We start from the raw sequence: 19,323 nt of genomic DNA on the forward strand, positions 1-19,323 counted from the left end.
AAATAACATCGAATTAGATTAAAGTAAATGAAACATCACCGAGGAGGAGGAGGAGGAGGAGGAAGAAGAGAGTGTGATGGGATGGCTGTGCGGGGCCAGAAGGAGGAAGGATGGAAGAGTTTATGTAGATTTAAGGTGAAAGAGAGGTCGTAGAGACAGAGGTGAGGGAGAGAAAAGACAGGGGGGAGACGAGGGAAGGGAAAGTTGGGCTGACAGGATGTGTGCATTCACAGCCACCTGACTCATTCTGTTGCCTCTTGACAAAAAATGAAAAAAAAATCATGCAAATCATACCTGTGGTTTCGTGTGAGTCCACCTCATCAGAATCAAGGGGCAAAAATAGTCAACTCATCTACTGAGGGGATTACCATGGTAACCTACAGTGCCATTAGCTTTCTGAATCATGTTCATGAAATCAAACTCGGGCATGGAAGCTGCAATTTCTGTGACACCATATACACTATTCATTTGCTTTGTAGACAAAAGCACAATTCAGGAGAAACAAACATAAGACCTTTGTTTATTTTTTTTTCAGCCCAAGTTCAGCCGAAGAGCCACAACAACACTGAGGATTCACTCTTAAAATGCAGAGAATATCTCGCAGCAGCAGGAGCACCCTACACTTTTTATGAGTAATGCTCTAGCTCTGTGGCAATGAAGTGCCTTGTAAAGTCTGCGCTACAGCAGGTGAATGGGAAATGTGGTTTTTTCTTCCTCAGGTATTAATATCACCTCTGGGATGGGAACACTAAACTGGAGATAGAGGGGGCAGACGACCATGGAGGGGAATCTTCATCTGGACTTGGGCAGTAAATCACCAGCTAAAGGCTCAGGACGGCTGAAAAACAAAGAGGGCGGTGCTACAATAGCCGGTATATAATAAATAAAAAGTAGCCGACTGGTGGCCAGAGTGAAGCCAGGGGGAGTGGATCGGAAGTTCTTCAATGGATTTAGAAGAATTGTGCTTGAATGGAAGTCTATGGGATAAAGTTTCAAAGCACCAGATGGGGGAATAAAGTTTTCTGAACCATATGAGTGAAAGGAAGGACAATAACAAAGTTCTTGCAGCAAGGAGTGCACATTGAGTTTTTCTCTCTTTGTTTAAAAGAACGAGCATAACACATAGAAATTAGATTGAAGATTCAGGGGTATTAATAATCACTACAATTAGAAACAGGTCAGCTGTTGATTAATCACAATTAATCACAGCCATACATTTATCCTGATTAATCATAATCTAATCACAGACATACATTTATCCTGATTAATCAACTTTACTAAGTATGTTTCTGCAACAGATAACATCTCAGCAGGCAGATGTACGTGTTCTTATTTGTGACTAACTGAAATCACAAAATGATTAAAGAAAAACATACAAAATTTCTATTTCATGGAGTTGAAAGATTGTAGTCATTGCTGTGCAGCTGACGTTGGTAGAGTGTGTAGAAAGTTACTTACAGAACATCAATAAAAGACAGCGAGAGTGTGTGTGTGTGTGTGAGAGAGAGAGAAATGAAAGAGAAAAAGGCAGAGGGGGGAGGCCCACATGTCGCCCCACATGACTTCCTAAGTGGTTTTCATTTAATTTTCATCTGATGAGAAAAGGCAAGAGTAAGTGGATCTCGCACGTCATGCGTTAAATGTGTTGCAAATGTAATCAGATTAATCTTCACAAATTAATTAACATTGATTTACGCCTTCACTTCCACCATTCTGGTGACATGACAATATTCCTTGTATGTACATCAAGAACTGTTCAGTGAGTCTTCAAGTCACCACAATAATCAGTGTAATCTGGGATCTTGGCTTTCACGATTCCCTGCCTCTGTCTTGGAAATTTGTTGCCAGTCACAGATTATTATATCGTAGCAATTAAATTAGTAATTTGTTAAATTGTTTGTTTGTTGTTTTCAGTCCATATGAATTTCTTTTTGTCTGAGCTCTATTGGATACAAGGGAATACAAATGGAGTGAAAGGAATTGCGATGCTAACAGACACCTTTGCCTCACACTACTCTACACACGACATATACAATTAGTTACACAATGACTTGTTGCTGACGTTGCCTACACATTAGTATCTGTTTCCCATTTACCAGGGTTCACTGATAAACTCACTGCTGACAAACTCATTACTCCTGTGCAGTGAATCTCCACAGACTGGAGTTTGTTACACTACTGACAAACATATTTATATTATGTTTGCAGGATAAAATTAAAGACATATGTGGTATTTTTATGACACCAAAATGAATAATAATAACAATAAAAAAAACATTTTACTTACAGTTGATATGATGGTCAGCCATGTTGATTTTCAGTCTTTTTTAGTTTGTACAATAAAAAGGAAATAAACATTTATTTACACTTTGCCTCTCCACTTTGCTCCTCCTTGTGTGGTTTGTTGTTCCCAGTTGCCTCCATCTACCAGCACACCTGCTGCTCGTCAACTTGATTACCCTCATCCAGCTGCTGCACTTTCAAAACTCCACTCCAGCATTTTTCTAGTTGACCTTTGCTACTTTTTGCACAACTGTGAATGAATTTGCTGCAGTACTTAACTTTAATTATTATTTATTTAATAACTTAATAACATTACAATTGAAATTGCAGTAACAAAGCATTGACTCTATCTATCTATCTATCTATCTATCTATCTATCTATCTATCTATCTATCTATCTATCTATCTATCTATCTATCTATCCATTTCCTCAAATAAGTTCAGAATGTAAAAACTTTGCATCATATGGTGGGGAGTCTGGATAAGGGAGACCCAGTGGTGTACTGCAGGTTTGTGTTCAGTTGTTTAGTTGCTGCCTGAGTGTGGAGGTTGCTGTTGTTCATCACTTCTCTGTTGTATCCCTGCTGTTGTCAACGCCTTATGGTGTTAAGTGAGTTGCAGGTTCTCCTCCTGCATACGTCTGTTATGTATCTTCACAAATAATTGGTAAACTACAAAAACAATTCTGACAGACTGGGTTGATTTTGTTAATTAGACGAACAGACCTGAACCTTATTTATTGTCTCATAAATATCTGTACATGCAGCTCTACTGACTCCAGCAGCAGGTCATTTCTTTATCTCACTGCAGTAGATTTTAATTGGTTGGTTTCTCTGCTAAGTCTTTTATAAGATAGATGAATATACAGTAACACACCCACCTACCCACAGAGATCCATTACTTTTTCTCCTTAATTCACTCCCCTCTCTCCTCTTCTTCCTTCACATCTTCATCTCAATCTCATGCTCATACATTAGCTTTCATTTAATTCCCCTATGTCTCCCTCTACAGCCCAATTTTCTGACTTCATCATCAGTTGCCTTTAACATTTTCCATTTCTCCCCAACAGTGCCTCCCCTGTTCTCTCTTTACTCCTCTCTCTGGCAAAATCCCCAGAGATGAGAAAAACGAGGTCAGCTTTGTCACAACACAGGTTCACATTTCATTGCCACAGCTTTGGGGCTGCCAGAATGCGGGATTGATGGTTCTGGGGTTTTCCACTGGCCCAGAGACCAGTTCTATAAAGAAGAAATCAGCTAGAAAGAAGTGAATACAACGAAACCTAAATATAGACGGGAAAAAGGAGCACAATTAAAACATGTGCATGAGATTAACTACGGCAGTGGGAGCAGATCTGTATTTAAAGACCTCACTACAGCGGGGAACACGCCGGTTGTATGGATGTCAGCGAGTCAATAAACCTTGTGTGGAGGAAGTGATGTAATTAATTAATCCTATTTATTACAATTTGAGTAGTTTAATTAAAATCTGAAAGTGGCTTTAATAAATGTTAACACAAGGGAAAAGGAATAATGCTGAGAAACAACTCCCAGTGTAAATAGATTTTATGAAGCTGCAAATGCTCCGGGTTCTTCATCAAACACAGGTGTGATTATTCAAATATGTACCCTGGGATTAGCACCAATAGCTTCTTTAGTCATAACTGAAAGAGTCAATTGTTTGGGGCCACCATTTAACAGAAAGAGTAGTTTAATGAGCTTTATGAAAAATGCAGTAAACATTTAGTTGTCATTTTCAACTGAGTTGTTTTAATAATACTAATTAATGGATTTGTCCCACAATGGGGAAAAGTCTTTGCAACAAATACAGGCCGCCACATGGAAGCACCACAAAGTACATCCACTTCTACTGCTCTACAATGGACAAGACGCCACAGGGTCAACCAACACAAACACACGACCATACACGCTCATGTTCACACCTGAGGTCAATGTTAAATCTAAACAGTGTTTGTTGGAGTTCATTAGGCGTGAACCAACGACAGACAACACCATCTGTTTCTCTGGCCTCCATACAGTATTAAATAAGTACCTAAATGTACAGCACATATGGACCTTTTCTGGTCAATATGCAGCGTTCATCACCTGAAACCGTCTGTAATTTAGCTATGATTTTAACACTTTTTACAACTTATAAATGACATTTTAACATCCTACAATAAGGCAAAAGTGCATCAAGACATTCACAAAGAAGCACATTATAGATTACCGTAGATTTGAATGTCCTCTTGAGGTCCCTGACCCAGGTGTTCGACCTTTTTTCAAAAGTGACGGGCACAGCCATTTACTGATTGACTTCCACTCTCCAGACCGGCCTCAGGACGGTCATTCATCATTCAATCAATATGTTGCATGTCACCAGGGGTTGTATGTTCACTGTCTTGTCATATTTTATCTGATGTTTACCCACCAGAACAAGGAAACTGCAGGGAAGAGACAATGAACAAAACAGTGCATAATTCATTATAGTAAAGAGGACGACATCAATCCACAGCTTTTCAGGAGTGACATCACTTGCACACAGGCACACGCACCAGCGCACAAAACACACATTTCAGAGAGAAAGTAGGAAATGTCTGAACGAGAAGAATGCACATCAGCCTCCCTCTGATGCCAGTTTAATGTCCCGTAATAAACTCACCACTCTATTTATCAATAACGCCTTCATAACTCCACTTTTATTGGTCTGTGCCCGACCAAATTACACTTGTCTGTTTCTTCTGTGTTTCATCTGAGCCACTGTAACGTTTGACCTCTAGGTTTGTCAACAGCAGCTGTTCCCATTGTTGTTGTGATCAAAACACATGAAAATCTCTAGGTTGACACTGAACATTAGGCTCTGACTGCATGTCAACTTGAGGGGGAATAGACAAACATGCATGCACTGCATATCCTCTTAGCGTGTAAGATTGCGCAGATGCTCATGTATATGCTAATTCATCGCCTACATTTTAAATTATCACGAAGACAGCCTTGTATCTATCAATCAGTTTAAAACAGCTACAGTTATGTGTAGTGTCCATGTTTCTTATTCCATTTACAAGATCAATGATAAATGTACGGTTGTGAATGTCGACTGAAAAAAAAGTAATTTGAATTAACAGAAGGAACATTTAGGTCATGTATGTAAGTCTAGGAAAACAGTGAACCTGTTGCACATTCCCTTCAAACATAGTGTTAATCACTAATTTCAGGTCATTTCTTTTAACTGTTAAATGGTAAATTTGATTTTCTTTGAGAGAAAAACAGCTGATAAAGCATGGCACAGAGACACGGTTTTTATTTTAAATAGATAAATAAATAATTAAAGGTCATGTACCCTTGTATGCACTTTGTAGTGCTGTGCCCAGTCTTCTACCAAAACAGGGTGTTCATAATGAACTACATTTACACAATACTTTATTAGAAAAACTACAAACTACCAGTAGGACGTAGTACTGCATGTAGCATCTTTCAGTGACATCCATTCATAACATTCATACCCCTCAACCAGCAGATGTGGGAACTCCTGAGAACAATAGATCACTGGTGACTTTCGTTTGACCCACAGTAAAAGGATGTGGGTGGCCAACATGTGAAACAGCAAACACGTGTCTCTTTGCCCAACATACAGTGGTCTGACTATTTAACAGGCAGTGGAAATGCAGAGCCTCGTTTCTGAATCTGTACTTTAAATGGGACTCCTGTCTAGTCAGTTAACACATAACGTGAAAAGTATATTTTATATTCTGTATTTTTTCTTTGAAAAGCATCTATAATCTATATCGTCCTGACCGACCAAAGTCTGCCCTGGTTTGAATATTCCAGAAGAAAAGTACATATTTTCTGAAGTTTTTGTAAATGTTTTTCTTAAAAAGTTTGCAATTCCTTTAACAGCCAAAAATGTAATACCTCTGTGGCCACGTGTGTGATGAGTTTAGAGACATAATTAAAACTGACCCTAAAGCTATAATTAAGGATGACATTTTTTAATTTTCTTATTTGTTTTTTTACTTTGCTGAAGCCCCTTAACTTTAATGCTGCTTAGAAACCAGATTTCCCATCAGCAGATGTGAGCAGAAAAACAAGAGCCCCCGTAATCACTTGATGTTCCTCCACTGCAGCAGATGGTGATGAAATCTAGAACATCAACAGGAGGAGACTGCTCTCAGGGACAAGCTCACCTTGATGTGACACAGCCAATCAGAGACCAGGACGTCTGTCCATCGCATGAGGAGCAGATCATGTGCCAAAACGCCCATCTCTGAGGACAAATGGAACAAATGGAACAAATGGAAGACTTATCACCTCTGTGTCTGAGTGTTTAAATTATTTTGGGCCTTGCATGTAATAAATAAAGGTTCTATTTTAAAACACACAAACAAAAGAGATAGAGCTTCACTTAAACCTCTTCCATGAGGAGACTGGACGTCGGGGATCGATATCAGCATGTGCATGCAGGAGTCCTTGCTTTTGACTGTGAAATGTTGAAATCATTATGCGCTTGTGTTCTCACACAGTATTGATTCTGCATACGGGATCAAAGAAATGTAGGAAGAAAGATTTCTATAAAACAATTAAAGGCCGGGTTACGTCACTCAGAGGTTCTACACAGAGCTGCGTTTTCCTCCTGAACATTCCTTCCTCCCCTTTAATATTCATTTGTTCATGTAGACGACATGAAAGGCAGAATGGATAAATGACATGATGAGGACTGAAGAAAAAGGATGAAACATCGGTCACCTTTTCTGCATGGTTTCATGCTTGTATGAATGATGCCACCACTGTCATGGGTGGAATTATTGATGATTGTGTGAATTTGTCTTTATCAACCTATTAATGTTCTCAAAAAAAGAGATTGTGAGTCAGAGTTATTTGTATCTACTGCAGATAAAGTGTCAACATGACAGTGCACCAAATGGATGGTTCAAACGGAGCCAGTTGAGACGGATTTTCTTTTCTTTTCTTTGCTGTTTACATTCATTTTTCTAATCTTTTTCTAACCTCATTATTCATTTTAAATCAAATTAACTCTCTCAAGAGCCTAATATGTTTTGACAGCAACAAACTGAGAGCATATTTAAAACAAATTTAAATAATTTACTATAATACACTGGCAGTTATATCAACAAATGAGAATGGTTGGTAAAAATCATTTTGAGGAACTCAACTCAGAGGATTATGACATAATGTCAGTCAGGTTGGACTAAATCTCCCACTTGTTGATATTATAAAACATTAAAGAGCTCATCAGACACTATTTACTATGATTTGCAATTAATTTGACTTTTTGCAATTAATAAAGATCCTGATCTGAATAAATACACTACACTTAATAATTAATACACCCTAAATCTAAGAGAATGTAAAGGGGCTAAGATGTGCATTCAATTATTTACATCCCTTGGTGGAATTGGTCAATAATGGAAAATCATTGATTTTTCATGTAGATTTACTGCAACATAATAATAAGAAAAATCTATAAAATCCTCATTTAAAGACATATAATCTTATTTTTCTTATTATTAATCTTTTAAAATTATGGTTATGCAAGTGATATAAATAAGAAAAAACGATTGTGCTAGGTTATAAAAAAACCCAATATTGTTAATAAATATTTGTATTATTTGCCTATTTTAAAAAAAATAGTCTACCTCTATGTCCCCTGATTTGTTTTTTAAAAAAATACTCCATTGTATCCATTACCTTTAAGACAATTTGCAGGAATAGAAACAAAGCTGATGTGAATTTACTGCCGACCCACAGGATTATTAGCAGAATAAACAACAGCAGGTTTAGAACGAGAATAGTATCTCAAACACTTACACTATAAACTCTATAAGCGCACACACACACATGAATGTGCACATACAGTATTGTAGACAGACACACACACACACACACACCAAAAGAACTCAGGCTAATTACTGACAGTGGGATTGCTAAGGAGTCGAGAAAAAGAAGACCTGCGCCCTGGGACCTGTCGTGGCCCCCGGCCTAGATGGAACTGCAGTTCCACCACTTAATCACAATTGCTGCCAGGTAGTCATATGATCATGGAGGAAGTAGGCCACAACAGAAGAGCAGGGAGACCTGGTGTTTGTGTACATGTGTGAGAAAGAGAAACAGAGAGAAGCAGAGGGTAAAGAAAAGCACTGTGTTAGCCTAGCAACGCACATGCACTTTACCGCTTCATAAAATTGAATTTATATAACAACGTAGCTGCACACAAACATTTTACTGACTACAAAAATAACTATTTCTGGGTATAAAAATAAAACAGCACCCACACGTTCCGTCAGCCAACCCAGCCTCACTTTGTTGTTTGTGGTGTGTCATTTTTCCGCTGAGTCATCCCATCTTCAATTTGTCAAGTCAGTTTTTTTTAGAGAAAAAATTGAAATCTTGACACACTGGTGGCGAAGGTGGAGCTAGTGGAGTGGCTCCATCAAGGAAGGGGTTCGACCTGAGCCTTGTTACTTGTGCACAGTGTGACAGGTTAAAGACTTGAATCATCCTGGGGATAATGAATGTTTTTGGCCCTGGGATTCTTTTTTAGCGAGCAGATGAAAACACGCTGAAAACACAATCAATATCTAGTCGCTACGGCGACAGAGCTGATGAGAGCAGTGAGGGTGACTCAAAACACAACAGTTATGAGACATTGATCTGAAAAACACTATTCTTGCAATGTTTCATTGATTCCCTGTCTTCGTTTATGTTTTAAGGTGAGGTATTAGTTCTGAACCTAATTACTGCTCAGTTTAAATAGGCTGGACTGTCCAAGGCTGTAGGGAGCAGAGACATGTTAGGGAATGTTTACAAGTGGTCTGAAGACAGAGCTGGTGTCTAAGAGACATGAAACTGAGCTCAAGGTGTCAAGGAAAAAGATGCTGGCTTTTCTATGTGATGGAGAACTTGAGCTGTCAGAGGATGGATTTAGAAAAGCAAAATTGAGATGGTTTGAAAGATTATTGGATAAAGTGGACGAAGGATGTTGGAGCGTCGAGGAAGAAAAGAACAGCGCCCACAAGATTCATGGACGGATAAGAGAAGATTGTGTGGTTGGTGGGCGTAACAGCAGGAGGTGAAGAGATAGAAAGAAAGAGAGACAGTGGAGCCACTGTGGTGACTCCTGGGGAGAGCGGCGTAGAGAGGATAAGGTGAAACAAGACCATTGACAGATTTTGGCTCATGTCTTATTCAGTGGTGAGATGGAATTAAATAAAATAATGCCTCAACAAGACATTGCAATATTTTAAATTACTATAATTAACGCAATAAACTATGTCTTTGAGATCAAGACTAATGTATTTATAATTTGGTCTTCAATATTTGCAGATTAGTACAAACTCATTTTAGACGTTTGGTCTCTAAGAAACAATAAGAAAAGCCATTACCAATGTGACCCAGTGTGTTACCTTAAGAAATTAAGGACATAACATTATATACTACATGAATGCATTAATGCCTCAGTCCTAACTGTATTATAAACATTAAACAACATTAAATATATTTCCATTCTATTCACTGGTGATTTCTCTCATATCCTTTCCCAAATGGAAAAATGGGTTTATCTAAGATCAAACATGAAAACTACAGTTCTGTTCCTGTAACTACTGCTGTTTCACTGCACATAGAGAAAATTAAATCTTGGCCCAGATTTCTTTTGTCCTCACTGGAAGCCTGGCCGTTGCCCCTGAGGCCAATTCTTCAGGGCACAGAATATAATACAGTAGTAGAAAGACACCCTGAACTTAATCCACTTCTTTTCATCTCTGTTCCATTTTTCTCTTGTTCACCTATCATTTACTGTATATTCCATTACATTTCATCTTGAACAACTAAAATACTTCTTCTCTATGTTCGATGTTTCTTGTACAGTACATTATTGCAGTGAGAGTATTTAGAAGAACAGAAAAATCAAAACAAGCAAACTCACGAAGGGCTTAAAAAACAGCATGGATGACATTATAATATCGTTTATTTTAACTTCCTTCTGTTGCAAATGGTCATGATTTTTCAAGGAGGGTATTTATTTACCTATGGAAACTGTGAAACCTCCTCTTCCCCAAAAGAGAATGAAGGTAGGCAGTGAGAGGAGAGCAGGATAAATCAGCAAAAAATTATTATTCAAGGATGTAAATATCCATCAAAACAGAGCATCATTCAAGTGTTTTCCCATGTTCCTGGAAGTGTTTCTGCAACTTTAAATCCAAATTATTATCAGAGGTTGTTCTAAGAGCAGCAGTTCAAAAATATATCAGTGAACACATGATGCTGTGAGGCCTTTAATCATCATTAGCTCCTGCTGGGACAGTTTCCTGTCCTATTGATCCTTCACTACATCAGCACCAACACATCATGTTGATAACAGAATGACTCAACCTTAACGCTATGGGGTCTCTCCATACAGATGAGAATCGATCCAATAATATCTGTTGAGCCTTGTATACACACACACACACACACATACGTGCACAAATACCTGAAACGGGACACATTTAATTATAAACATACCCTGAGGAACATGATATCAGAGAATAGCCTGACATTTTGACCAGACCAGCGTATGGCTTTTAGATAAATTGACAAAGGCAGAGTGGAACACACACACACACAAAGACCAAAAAACACAGACTTAGGATCAATAGCTTATGTGACACATGTCACCTTCACCAGATCTGCAAACGGGAGCAAAAGTCCGACCTCCAGTCTCCACGCTCTGGTTACAGAGCAGAGACGGCGACACTGATTGTACTTCAGTGACCTGTCCAGAATGACTAAACACCCTTCTCCATCAAGTCACCACAGATTGACTCCAGTTTATAGAAAAGTTACAATCTATTAAAAATTGTAAAAATGTAAGTGTGACAGTGATTGTCTGCGGCTGATTGTTTTGTCCTCTACCTCAGTGACATCAGCTGTTTATCATAACACTGCACTGCGACTATATCTGTACTTTTACGTAGAATTGGATGCAAATGTGCATACATTAGCATTTTGTTCTGACCACTCTTGAGCTTTTTATGTAAATCCAACACATTTTGGTCTGCTACAGCGATACGATTACATGTGTCAATCATAACGTTATTTAAATTTCCCGTGTAAAAATATTACAAAACAACTTCAATCTGCTGAGGAGACTCTAACCAGGTCGAAAAGATGACTGCGTGACTGGCAATAAAAACACCATGGCTGTAAAGATTGTTTAATTAATTAGACTATAATCAGATATCCAGCTAATGAAAAAGTTAATTAATTATTAGAATCTATTGAAGTTTTTTTATTTAAGTGGAAGTCACGTTAAATGCCATTACTTAAATACAATCTGATACAATAATTGATCATTTACATGATAAAACGCATGAATGGTAGTTAATCTTCCAGACTGCCTCTATGACAATGAGTTTCTCCTTCATTACAATGAACTATAATAGGTAACATTAGGGATGTCTGATAATATCGGCCGACCTATATTATCGCCCGATATTAGCATATTATGTAATATCTGTGAGAATGTTATCTGTTTTTCCTTCGATAATGAAAACCCAAAAACACAATGCTTGGGTTTGGCCAAATGATGTGTGCTCCAAAAATGGTTTTGTGGACAAACGGCTGTATATTAAAATGAAAGCCACTAGATGGCAGCATTGCAGCTCATTTAAGTAATCTCATACTCATACAGGTTTGTACAGATAAATATATAAATATTACCAGGCCTATATCAGTATCGGTTGATATCGGAATCAGAAGTTAAGAGTTTGGACAATATCGGCATATCGAATATCCCTAAGTAATATGTTTGTTTTGTGGACCAAGAAAAGAAGATTTTATATTTATATTTTTTGCAAATTAGAAGTCCAAACACTTGTTCATCCAGTAAACATAAACTACATCCATAAGATGCTCCATTATCTCAGGTAGATGCACATCATAACTTTTTTTTTCTTCAGCCAGCCTTCAAGGCAAATTTGCAGATTGTCAGCTACTAGTGACAGAAACAGTGTGATAGCACGCTGTCAGACTGAGAGACTGAGAGAGAAGTCTCTTAAAATTTAAAATCCACCAAGTGAATGACTTTCTCTCACCTGAATGTTCCAGGGATGTTATAAACTCATCTGACCCAGATACTCTCCTGTGGTGTTATTTGTGTGAAAGTTGGCTCCAAAAACTTTACAAAAAGCCAAGACCTGATTTTCTCAGATATATTCCTGGGTTCAAACTAAAATAAGGCTCAGATTTTTTAACCTGACACGCTGACCAAATTATGAGGAAATATTGGCCGCGTTTCATGCCTGCCTCATCTAACAAGGTAACACAAGTTACCAAAAAAAAAAAAAAACAGTCTTCCGTTTCTATCAGTTCCATACAGTTATTCCCACAACCTTTTTTTTTTTTTTTAAATAAACCTGAGTTTAATTCCACTGAGTTCATTTCAGCAGTTAAATGGATATATCAGATTATGGAATACAAACTCTCTTTAACTGAATGGAGCTCCCATGGAAATACCACTATGGACGAATGATTCAATTTTCTTGGGCAGATTGCCATGATTCAATTTGTGCCCAGGATTGGCCTGAGCCGCTTCTGCACTGCAGCTGACACTGATGCTGAAATAACACAGTAAGTGAGAATTGGTAATCAGAGGAAAATATGCCTTTGGATTATTGGTTTATATGAATTTAATCATGAAAACTCAGCTGAAAAACATCTAAAAAACTCTAAAAAAAATCGATAAAAATCAACGACAATTAACGAGAAGAGTGTTTGTCAACGAGAATGCGAACAGGTGTCAAACATTGGCTGGTTGTGAAAGCGCAGAGCTACTGCTCTCTCATGAGGCTGTACACCTGACTTTAATTACTCAATGCTTAAAAATGTGTTTTCTTTAGATTCAGCCCTTAAACAAGTAAGTCATTATCCAGGCGACAGTAAAACTGGGCTGATAACGCTGACTCTGACAATAGGTTTCTTCTTCTTTTGATTTCTAACAGCAGCAGCTCTATGCCCTTTAGGTATTGTTTCTGCTGTTCCTGCTAATTTTCCACTGTTAAACATTTCCATCCAGGCACTTCCTGATTACATGTAAAGGAAAGGAAAATATCTATAAACAGATGTGGGAGAGAACAAAAAAGCTCATCACCATACACTTTCAGTGAACCACAGGGCATAGTATAAGGGGATTCATTTTATACAATACGTGTTCATACAATCTCCACCTTAAGTCAAATAAAAAAGATAAATTATTAGAGTTGAAGTTTTGTATTTTGACGCCTTAGTTCCTTTTTGAAGAACCGTGATGTTTAGGACAAAATACCTAGAGATCAATTATCCTCAACAATAACAGAGGCATAAAAAGCTCACACACTAACCCACACCTATATATAAATCACATAGATATACAGTCTGCCTGCAGATACACCACAGTCAGCCTGCATCTGTCTTTCCTTCTGTGCAGACACCTTCTAAGAGAATGTGACAGATTTGAGAAATCCCACTGGTCTAAAGCTGCCGGGAGGTCATGACCTTGGCAAACACAGACCAACTCTTCACACAGGTATATAATGTGTGTCTGAGCCTGGTGGATTGGACTTCATCGGGAATGCACACAACTGCGTAGGGCGCTGTGGTTCAGCACCAAAAACTTATACATAAAAATATTAACGGCCTCACATTAAGAGACACTCTGCAGAAGAGAGCAGCACGCAGCTCCACACATTCTGTACACGGCCGTGTGTGTGTAACAACTTTGACTGCATTCAATCGTGTCCACACTTAATCTCAATTGGTTTGTCTTTTAAACAACCGACCTAATGGTAAAGGAGAGCAGCCGTCGTGTTGATCCAGTTTGGCAGTTAAAATGCTGACCAGAGTCGAATAAATAGAATAAATGTAAAAGCTAAACAGGAACTGACACAACATTACAGACACACCGGATCCCGAGTGGCAGAGAACAGCAACTCATCTAAATTAAGTGGAGTACCTGCAGTTTCCTGCATGTGTCAGGTTGAATGCGGCAAACAAGTATGATGGAGAGAATTTCAGTAATGAGAGAGGCTCCCTCTCTGGGTGGCACCGAGGTTGCATCATGTATTCTTAGTGAGCAAGGAGCCTTAATAGGATGGTGTGATTCTGGAAATATCACGGTGTGCCTTTATTTTTGAATTAAATATGCAAGTAAGAATACAGTTACAACATAATGGCTAATCTATCTATCTATCTGTCTCTCTGTCTGTCTATCTGTTTCTCTGTCTGTCTATCTGTCTCTCTGTCTGTCTATCTATCTATCTGTCTGTCCATCACTCTGTTGCTGTTTTTGCTCTCTCTCTCTCTCTCTCTCTCTCCAATAGACATTCCTTTGCGTCAAACTTCATCATCATCAACCAGTTAATCCCTGGTTTCTGTATAAAGAGAGAGCAGATCAGGACTCCCAACAAGAATTGGCCTGATTTAAGAATTTGGACAGGAGCATCAGAGAGCGTCCGACCCTCTGTCCAGCATTTCCTGTCTCTGGGATCAAATATTCCTGTTTACTCCACTAAAATCATTAGCTAAGTGTTAAAAATGGACTGATGTCTCTGTGAACTGAAACAAACCAGTCGACCCAGAGTGTTTCTTATTGTTCCTTAAACACCAGCCCAAACACTGTAAGAGCAGATCATAGCATAACACTCATCTCTCTCTCTCTCTCTCTCTCTCTCTGTTTTTCATTAATTCCTTGCCAAGTTCACCAGAATGACACCAAGCAGAGAAGCAGCTTGTTCTCATCTGCAGTGGAGCAAAATAGCCATCAAAGGATCAATATCTCTAAAGAGCCAATAGATTGTGTAGATCCCCAGCACCTGGTACTTGGCTTCTCCCCAACACACAGTTCTGCAGAAAAGAACCCTATTCTTTTTATAATTCAATATATGGTCCAGTGTATAAGCAGAGATATCGAATCCTTCACTTTACTGGATGACACCTCTCACCCCGCTTTACCTTTCACCACATGCCTCACACTTAGCCAAAGAATGGCGTTTGTATTCCTACCTGTGCTGAGACGAGGCCTCCAGCATCTAATTATTTCACTCATTTTAATGCCTTCACAGCAAAATCCTTTCAAAGACACTCTGTGTCATTCTATCAGCGAAGGACGTGATTTCACTTCTTTACATCTTTGTAGCCATCTCTTTCCACAGAGCGCGACATGGAATGCAATTCACAGTCTCCACACGCTCTCCTGCACTTTTTTTCCCACCCATTATTGTAATCTGTGCACCAAATACCAAGAGACAGGTTACAGCGACACTGTAGCAAATGAAGACACCGCTGTGGAGTTTCCTGAGATAAACAGGTAGAAAACTCATCTAGAGGCAAAATGAACTCAACTGATTTCTGTTCAGTTACATCTGATGAGCCTGTGGTTGATGAACTGCTTTGATAAGAGTGATTGTGGGGCATGGGGGCGGGGGGTGTTCATTTTAATTTAGTTTGTATTAATTGACGATTGTAATTTAGTTTTGATTAATATATGATTGTGATGTGTTTCAACGCTCGGGGAATTTTAATTAGTGGTAAAATTATAAATAATAAAAAAAAAACTTACACTTGTCTTATACCTTGAATGAGTTTCAAACTTAATGCAGTTTTGTGAGTGTAATTGGTTGTTTGTCTTTATATGGACAAACAACAATTGCAACTATTGAACTGCCATTACCTAAAGACTACCCAAGGAATTGGCTGCAGCTCCCCCATGTTACCCACAAGGGTATTAAACAAAGAAGATGGAGTCCAGCTTTGCTCTGGATCAGTTGTGGTTTTGAACTGATTATCCTAAGTTTTACATGTAGAAATATATGAATGAATCATCTGTGTGTCAATCAGAGAAGAGTCTGATTTGAGAGGTTATAGTGGTGACTAGTGCAACCCTGCACTAAACCTCAGGGCTGAGTAGAACTTTGAACTGTTTATAGAGAATGTTGACAGACTATACATTGTTAATGACCAGTGACAAGAAACCGCACGCACTCCCATATGCACTCACACACGTCCATACTCACTGCTGTCATACTGGTAATTTGGCATTCCAGCATCCTCATGAAGACAAATAACCAGCAATTCTTCTGTTTGAAATGTGGTAATAAGAGTGTGACAGCAGAGGTGGAGCAGCTTTCAAACCAGATTAATGCAGATCTATGATGTACCACACGAGGTTCCTAGAGAATGATTTCAGTAGGTTGGCTGCTAATGATTCAGAACTTTTCAGGGAAAGCACGGCTGAGAAAATGCATTAATACATACTCAATCACAAACTTTCAAAATCTATTAACTGGTGCCTAAGATACAAAGCCTATGATATTTGACAAGTGGTGTTCCTAATAATCATCATCAACACAATGGCCTCCTGGCATCGATGGACGGTGGCGTATCCTGGACACGATCAATGACATCGGCTTTCTGAGCAAATAATCTTTAAGTGCTGAGAACTTTGGCTTCAACTTTATCTCCACTCAGCACAATAGAAAAAAAATGTTTAAAGCTTTAGGCATCGACTCATTGAAATACAAAAGAGTCTTTAAGTGTTTAGGGATTTGGAAAACAGCAGTAATATTCTTTCTGACTACAGAGTTCGACTGGCTGTGCTGTATTAGAGCCTGAACAACTTTAATACAATCTTGGAAGCCAATGTACATTTGTTTCATAGACATTTGAATGGAGTCCAATGCATTTGCTAGTGTCTGGCTTGTGACCAAGCTTTATTTTTCTTCTTAGCCAGTGAGGAAATAAGGAGGTTATTGTCTGCTTATCATCATTTAGTTTTTTGTTTTTTTTTAATTTTCTGGTAGGCTATGAATAATATGCCACTTTGTGCTGTGCCGAGGAAACATTGATGACTAAGGTTTACTGAGCAATTAATTGTCTGAGACACTTGTACACAGCTAGAGAAAACCTTCAACACCATCTCTCCCTCTCTCCCTCTCTCTCTCTCTCTCTCTCTCTCAGCTCCAGCCCGTTCAGAGAATTAACCCACTGTTCCATTAGCGCAGTTAAAAATTCTATGCATTAGTTGTTAAAAATAAAATATAAAAAACAGACACAAGGAAAGTAAATAACAAAACTAACATGACTATACTGTAGGCCTAAAGTCCAAGAAGTTCCACACACACAATAGGTAAACACTTCAAACAAACAGCTTGTGATTTCAACCTGTAACTGTTTTGCAGGCAGCTTCTTAGTTCTTCTTAGCTAATTTTCAGGACCAGTAATTTTGAATATTTTTTAGAATTAACTAATTTTGCTGAAAAAAAAACCTTTCCATGGCAGATGGAGGATGACACAGTTACAGAAGGAAACTCATTAATTTTCTAGATGATACCGTCTTTCAAGGACATTCCGGGGAAACATCCAATGAGCAGGGACAAGGACCCTTAAGATGGAAGGGGAAAGTGCACAGCCGAGTCTAACCTACTGTCTACTGGGGGGGGGGGGTACCTTCATCTATAATTTTACTCTTCACAGGAGCCCAGTGCTCTGGGGTGGAAGAGAGTATTGCAGACCTGGGTTTTGCCCAAAGGCTAAATTAATTATTTAGCGAGTGCGGTGTTCAAGTTGCAGCAGCCCCTGGATGTGGGCTCGTGAGGTGAGTAAACCAATACTTGGTATAACAATAATTTGGGAATTTAAAAAAGTGACCAGGGAACAGCCACAGTGAAGACCAAATTGTTTTGTTTTTCATTTAATTAGGCAGCCTCAGGGAAAACTTCTGCAAATTAAACTCTTCGTAGTCACTATTCATAGTGAAGTGCAATTAGATCATCTCCATTCACACCACACCAAATTATTTTTTGCAGTAATACAAAAAAAATATTGAGTCCAGATAAAGTAGACCCCAGTTAAAATAGAGCAATTTGCTTCTTAGCTCACAAACATTGCCTTTTTCTGTGCCTTCTTATTATCACGTATCTACCCTCCACACATCTCTTGGTTCTTTGGTGTCCTCTTACGGTACGTTTAAAAATATGTGAATCACTTCACTGCAGGATAAACTGGATCTCCAAATAGAAGTGTTAATGATAGTTTGTCTCTATATGTGGTCTTGTGTTGAGTGGGTGATTTGTCAACCTTTTGCCTAATGTTTGCTACGTCCTGCTTCAGCTGCTCCACAACAGCCTAGAGCAGATAAAGATGAATACCTCACACTTGACATCAAAGTTTGTTTTTACATATGTACCATTCTCTATAGTATATCACTGCTACAAACCTGAACAAAGTGGATTTAATATCTGACAGTGAAAACAGTTTATTAAACTGATTTCACACATTTGTGTAATTGCCCAAATTTCAATTCCACCAACCACCACAACTTCTGACCCCAATTAGGGGGGGTCATTAGAAAGGGTGTCTGCTGTAAAAACTGTGCAACCTGCACTACATGTGGACTAACTGTGGTGCAGAGAAAGCTTGTTAACAGACTGTTAACGGATACATCAGTTTCAGCTCAGAAAATCTATAACATGCAATAACATGCAACTTGCGCTGAAAATATAGAGATTTAAAATGATTTCCTTCATATGACCTAGATTATAAAAACATTAATCAAGGTTTTTACCCACAAGCCATGCTGTGGCACTCTGCATGGGAATAATAGTGCATTCTCTTCTCTGCCCCAGGCTGAAATATTTCAAACGCTGATGAATGGATTGCAATGAAATATTGGACTTATGGTTCCCAGAAGAACCATAATGATGAACTAATGATTCATTTAGACTTTCTGAGCTGAATTGACGAGGAGACTCCTCAAAGGCTCTACAAGCAAAGGTTTTCCATTTTAGCAATTGTTAAACAATACCACGCTAACTCTTCAAACACATTTTCACCACAACGTACCTAGTTTTACACTTAATAAAACGATCCACAAACCATTCCTTTCTAGATGAAAACAGCAAAAACGTTGTGCCCTAGCTTCACTCTGAAATAAGACTTCATTCTTCAATCAACCGTACTTCAAGGAGCTATAGCTGTGGTTTTTATGAATTTTACAAACACTTTCAGTTCC

General features: G+C 38.5%; 1 protein-coding gene across 3 annotated transcripts in view; it reads right to left on the bottom strand.

Moving 5' to 3' along the window:
• Window positions 1–2,484, bottom strand: part of caln2 (calneuron 2) — a 36,594-nt gene extending 34,110 nt beyond the window's left edge. For all 3 annotated transcript variants that reach the window (XM_025065914.1, XM_025065913.1, XM_025065917.1), the window contains exon 1: window positions 2,288–2,484. The gene's annotated coding sequence lies outside the window, so the exon portion shown is untranslated. The remainder of the gene's footprint in view (window positions 1–2,287) is intronic.
• Between the last annotated feature and the right edge of the window lie 16,839 nt (window positions 2,485–19,323).

This window comes from Cynoglossus semilaevis, chromosome 19 (genome assembly GCF_000523025.1).
Source record: "Cynoglossus semilaevis isolate Cse_v1.0 chromosome 19, Cse_v1.0, whole genome shotgun sequence".
NCBI classification, from domain to species: domain Eukaryota; kingdom Metazoa; phylum Chordata; class Actinopteri; order Pleuronectiformes; family Cynoglossidae; genus Cynoglossus; species Cynoglossus semilaevis.